This window comes from Narcine bancroftii, chromosome 3 (assembly GCF_036971445.1).
Source record: "Narcine bancroftii isolate sNarBan1 chromosome 3, sNarBan1.hap1, whole genome shotgun sequence".
Taxonomy (NCBI): Eukaryota; Metazoa; Chordata; class Chondrichthyes; order Torpediniformes; family Narcinidae; genus Narcine; species Narcine bancroftii.
The window spans coordinates 132,889,099-132,895,281 of NC_091471.1; the positions used below are offsets into that span (position 1 = coordinate 132,889,099).

Consider the following 6,183-nt stretch of genomic DNA (forward strand, 5'->3'; position numbering starts at 1 on the left):
CTTGTCTCCTGAGATGGAGACAGAGAGATCCAGAAAGGGGAGGGTTGTCGGAGATGGACCAGGTGAGTTTGACATCAGGGTGGAAGTTGGCAATGAAGTGAATGAAGTTAACAAGCTCGTTGCAGGTGAATGAGGCAGCCCTGATGTAGTCATCAATATAATAGAGAAAGAGTGGAGGGCCTTGCCAGTGTAGGCTTGCAGCATGGATTGCTGAGATCAAGGTGGAAGTTGGCAGCAGAGATTGGGGTGGAAGTTGGCATCTTCAATGACTTCAGATTCCTTGAACTGGACCACCTCATTTTCACAATGAATGTCCAATCACTTTATACCTCCAATCCCATTACAGGTCTTAAAGCACTTTGCTTCTTTCTGAACCAGAAACCCAACCAGTCACCATCTACCACCTCCTCCTTTGCCTGGCAGAGCTTGTCTTCACTTTATACTACTTCTCCTTTGACTCATCTCACTTTCTCCAAAGGGGTAGCCATGGATACCAATGTGGATCCCAGCTATGCCTGCTTGTTTGTGGGCTTTGTGGAGCCATCCTGGCTGAAAGGCTAAATAGGCAAGAGCCCTCAACTCTTTTTTTGTTATAGTGTAGTCCAGGTACTTGTGGGAGTTGGTGGGTTTGTAATATTTGTTGATGGAAAGTTGGTCTTGTGAGATGGAGACAGAAAGATCCAGAAAGGCGAGAGTATTGGCAGAGATGGACCAAGTGAGTTTGAGATCAGGATGGAAGTTTGTAGATGAACTTATCATGGGTGCATGAAGCTGCCCCAATGCAGTCATCACTATAAGGATAAATCATCTGTTTGTTTTTTCCTCTCTCTGCTTGTAAAAATGAAATTATCTCTCCCAACGCTGTAAACCCAATTTTTGAATGATCATGTCAGTATCTCAGCCTGGACATGATCAACATTATGTTCCATTTGTACTTCCTTTTGAAGTATTTTCCAAGGCAGTTCCATTATCTCTGCAAAGTCACTGGTGACTCAATATCTCACTTCAGCAAAGCTATTGCATTTTAAAGGAGATGTCTTTTGTGAAGTTGAACCTAAACTAAACCCCACAATCTATCTCTTTTAAAGACATATTTTACCCATAACTATTATAACATATCCTGTAACATGGTAATATCCAGGAAACCTGATATTCCAAATTGTAGCATCGTATTGGGAAATGAAATCCTGAAACAAGTTCACAACTTCAAGTTCCTTGGCTCATTGGTAACATATAGTGGGAAATGCGAAATAAACATAAAAGCAAGAATAACAATGGCAAGAACAGCATTTATAGAAATGAGAAACATCCTAATGAGCAAGTAAATAGCAATTGGCATCTGTCTTAGAACTCTCAGCTGCTACATTCTTCACATATTGGTTGATATATGGTTGCGAGTCATGGGCCATCACAAACACAATAGAAAAAAGAATCAATGCAGCAGAGATGTGGTTTCTCGGAAGAATGTTGTGCACATCATATATAGACAGGGTAACAAATGAAGAAGTTCTACAAAAAAACAAAAAGAAAACAAACATCATTTAAAAGAATCAGAAAATAGCAATTAAAATTCTTTGGACATATCATGTGAAGAGATACATTTGAACATTTAGTTACAACAGGAAAGCTGGAAGGAAGAAGAAGTGAATACCTGTCAACATTTTTCCATACCTTGATGAAGGGCTCAAGCCTGAAATGTCAGTTATGCATGGGATTCACTGGCACTGTAACAGCATTGCACTAATCGCTACACTAACCTGCCATCCATGTATTTCTCTCTTCTACACACTTTTTGCCTCTTCCTATACCACCAAAATGATGACAAGGATACAATTATTGGATTCAAATCCAGTTTATTAAAACATTTTGTTTATCAAGTTTCATACAGATAATATAGCAACGTTTATCTGCAGACTAATTTCTTGCCGTGCGAGATTGCTTATAGCTCAAAATATGAAGACATACCCTTAATCTGAAGGCTCATCACTCCTCACACCAGCTCACCAATGTCATGACATGAGGAAGGAATTGCACTTTCCCATGCTTTCATCTGGCCAGCCATTGATATTTACAAAATTGATTGAAAGCTGCTATAAATGAAAATGAGTTTCTTTGTTTTCTTCTTTTAAGGGCAGAATACAAAATCCAAAGGATATACCCATTAAAAATCACTAGCTCGGTTTCTAGCTGAAGTATTTTTTTCCATTTATTGGCAACATATTACAAGTTCAATATCCAAATCTGACAGAGCAAATTTATGAAAATGAATCCATCTTTGTGGAACTTCTGCTTTAAATTTTTTAAATTTAAATTTAAATTTAGACATACAGTACGGTCACAGGCTATTTCAGCCCATGAGTCCGATCCATCCAATTTACACCACATAATGTGGACCTCCAGTAAGTTTTGAACAGTGAGAGGAAACCAGAGCCCCTGGAGAAAACCCATGCAGACACAGGGAGAACGTGCAAACTCCTTACAGTCAGCATGGATTTGAACCCCGGTCCAGCCCCGATCACGGGTGCTGTAAAGGCATTGCGTTAACCGCTCGGCCAACTGCGCTGCCCCTGAAAAAGTGGAGAATTTTGGCTAGTTTTATCCAGGACAAATGAGTTAAGGAGAGATTTGAATTACGTATCCAATATCAGGAACCATAACATGGAGAAAGTAAGATGGAACTGTTTCCAGAGACACAAGACCCAGTAACCAGCGGACACAGAATTCTACACCAGAAACAAGTCAAGGAAACAAGCTATTATCTGTAATGGTAGTTCTGAAAATGTAGAGGAAGCCGGTTACTGGTAACTTGCAATTGAGAGTGGTACTTTTAAAGCAGAGAATCCTGGATGTCTATTGATAACGGCTGAAATGGTAGTGAATTTGATGGGGCAGGGAGGGGTTAGGTGGGAGATGAAGAGCTGCAGGGGGGGATAATTGAATAGCTTTTTTACATAACTCACAGAGACATAGAGACTGAAGCATCTGCTCTGATTCTCATTCTATGGTATGATGATGGAGGCATTTATTCAACAGAGAAGGGAGTGGAGATTCAGTTTTAACATATTAATTTTATAAAGTCATATACTTTGATGGATTATTTATGTAGAATAATCAATCTTACTTCCAGAAATAAAATCACTTTCAACTAAAGAAAAGATTTGCAACTATAAAGCTCAGGATATCATGACAGCAATGAACCTCTTCAAAATGTATCTGGTGTTGTAGATTTTTTAAGTAGAGAGTCAATAATTTTCTTCACCCAAGGTGCTTGCCCGTGTAAACAGATCTTTTTCTTTGGATGGCTTTTTCTTAGGATAGCTCTGAAAGAAATAACAAGAGATTTATTTTGTAAGAATTCCTTTTTAGCTTTGGCAGATGATCTGGAGATACATCATTTATTCAATTTCTCCAGCTTATCTGCACTTCCAGATTGAAATATAAACAAGAAAATGTAAATACATGAACAATTCTTACATGACTTCTGTATGGGGACATTTAGTGCCACTGGAGAAGATTTCAAATTCAGAAAAGCTCTTCATTGGTAACACATTATTTACATAATGTGAGCACTGACAACGTGTTTCATCACCATTATCTACAGAAACATCTGTAAAAGAACGACATTGGGTAAAAATTTGTTCTTTAATAGAGATTTACTGTATTCATTGTTCTAAGTGTGGCCCTCATGATAGGCTTCTGCACTGTTACAGCAAGCTAATTTGTAATCTTGAGAAATCCTAACTCATGCACCAACTGGGCACGTTGTAGCTCATAGACTCATCGCTGAATTCTCTAACTTTAGATAACTCATTCTTTCTTTGTCATGGTATGAGAATTGGTCAATTTTGACTGACATACTTTTAGCCCCCTTTTTTGTATAAAATAGTCTGGACTATGCATTTATAGACAGGATTATTTCCATCTTAACTGCCCCTTAACTGTAATGTTATTTCAGCCTGTCAGAGAAAATTCCATTATTCTAATCATTTCTGTCCTCAACTTGCCTGCTAGCTAGATTCATTTGTTTTTCTTTTACTCTTGTCTAATGAAGGCTCTGGACACAAAAAGAAAAAACCTGTCCTCTTTCCACAGATGCTGCCTGGCTTGTTGAATTTTCTTGCATTTTATGTTTTCAGTACATTACATGACGAAACCTGAGGGCATTTGGCATTGTCCTGCATTCCTCAACTACAGCTGCACCTTCAAATGATCCTGTCAGGATGCATCACTGCATGTTATCAGAGCTGTTTCACCCAAGACTGCAATAAAATAAAGAGAATTGTGAACTCACCTTGGACCATCACACAAACTCCCATCTGCTGCATTGACACCTCCCAATGCCTTGGAAAAGCAGTCAAAGTAGTGAAGTGCTCATTTCATCACAGCCACGCCTTCTTTTCCCTCCTCCCAAAAGGTATTAAAATGTGAAATCACGCATCATGAGGTTCAAGGAGAGTTTCTATCCCACTATTAACAGACTACTGAAAAAGACTCACACTAGAAAGATAATGTTGCCCTTGTTCCTTTCAAATTGCTCTGTTTTGTTCTGCTGTATTTATGTAAGGATAGACTTGCAACACAAATCTTTTTCACAGTTCTGTGATACAGGTGACAATAAATGTAACCTTGAATTAAGTCATTCTCCATTTTCCATTCTCAGCCTGGCCAGATCAGAAAAAACTTAGTCACACCCTATAGAGCTTTCATAATTGTTGACACTTCTATTAAAATTCTCAAGTATTCTTGTTTGAAAAAGAACAAGCCAGCTTCTCCACTTTAACTCTCTTGCCGTATTGCATCCTGCCAGTAACCATTCAAGAAATCCCTTCTGCGCCCTCTGGGACAGATGATCACAGAACCTGATCCCAATTATCTCCAGTTCTGACCATAAGAGCAAATGATCTTGGAGCAGATAGAGTGTTGATTTTAGGTGCACCTTATAGTGAGGCTTTTTGGATTACACGTTGAGGACTGCTTGGACATGCCCTGCTTGTGCATAACTTTCTGTTATAAAGGATAAACAAGTTTAAATGTGTCAGCTGTTTCCTGAGATGATTAAGTTAAATTAGGAGACATTATTTAATGGGGTGAATGAGTGGAATGGGTTAAACATCTCCTTCAGAATATGGTACCATTTACACTGTGGCAATCCTCACTTTTACATTAAGGTATAAGGATGGTACTTTAACATACACAGCATTTCATCTGTTCATAGTGAACAGAAAATGCTGGAGAAAATCTGCAACCTTGCTTACTATTCTATCACTGATATTTACTTGGTTCTCTTGACCTACCTACACCCCTCACCACCCACTTCAACATTAAGCATATTTACTTTGTAACTTTTCCACATCTTTAGAAGGTTTACTGCTGTAAATGTTAATGCTATTCCTCTCTCTGCTGACGTGTTGACTATCTCGTGTGATTTCTGTTCCTATTGCAGACCATCAGCATCACCTCTTTTTATCCACGACTGTTTAAACCACTCGCTAATAAATCCCAAATTCAAGTAAAATCACAATGGCGGAGAAACTCAGCAGGTCAAACAGTGTACTTTATATAGTAAAGATAAAGATACAGAACCAATGTTTCAGGCTTCAGCCCTTCATCAAGGTAAGGTTTGATCTGCTGAATTTCTCCAACATTGTGTTTTTACTTCAACCACACTGTCTGCAGACTTTTGTGTTTTACTTCCCAAGTTCAAGTGTTCCACAACAATGAAGCTGGCACTCAATTCTGACTGTAAATTACAAGATGCAATGTTTTTTCCTTACCCATAGAAAAAGCTGCATAATTTCCCAGGAGTAGGAGGAGTGTGACAGTAACACAACTGTTCATGTTCAGGCTCCAATCTTCCCTCTTCTGCCTTTTTGATTCAGTTTGGGTTTTTTTTCCTTTTGTGCCCTCAATTTGCTTATCACTGGTATTTATAAGGCTGAATAACTTGGTTGTGCAAAATAATGAGTTTCCAACCACAGAAACCATCATTGAGGCAGTAGAAAATATCGATGAGAAAAAATATAGTCAGTTAGAAATATGTAAAAAGAAATCTGTTGAAATTTGGAGATTTTATCAAAGTTCAAAGAAAAAGAGCAGAACAAGATAATGTAGTTTGGAGACCACAAGATTGGTACAGGAACATGCCTCTTCCTCATCCATTGTCAACTGCCTCCTTACCCTGCA

The 6,183-nt window shown here is 38.5% G+C and overlaps 1 long non-coding RNA gene across 1 annotated transcript; it reads right to left on the reverse strand.

The window, feature by feature from the left end:
• Window positions 1-1,833: 1,833 nt before the first annotated feature.
• On the reverse strand, window positions 1,834-5,937 carry LOC138757573 (uncharacterized). The gene is made up of 3 exons (XR_011353706.1): window positions 5,775-5,937; window positions 3,475-3,607; window positions 1,834-3,320 (listed from the first exon to the last, which is right to left on the reverse strand). It is a non-coding gene; the product is annotated as an uncharacterized lncRNA (long non-coding RNA).
• Window positions 5,938-6,183: the final 246 nt, after the last annotated feature.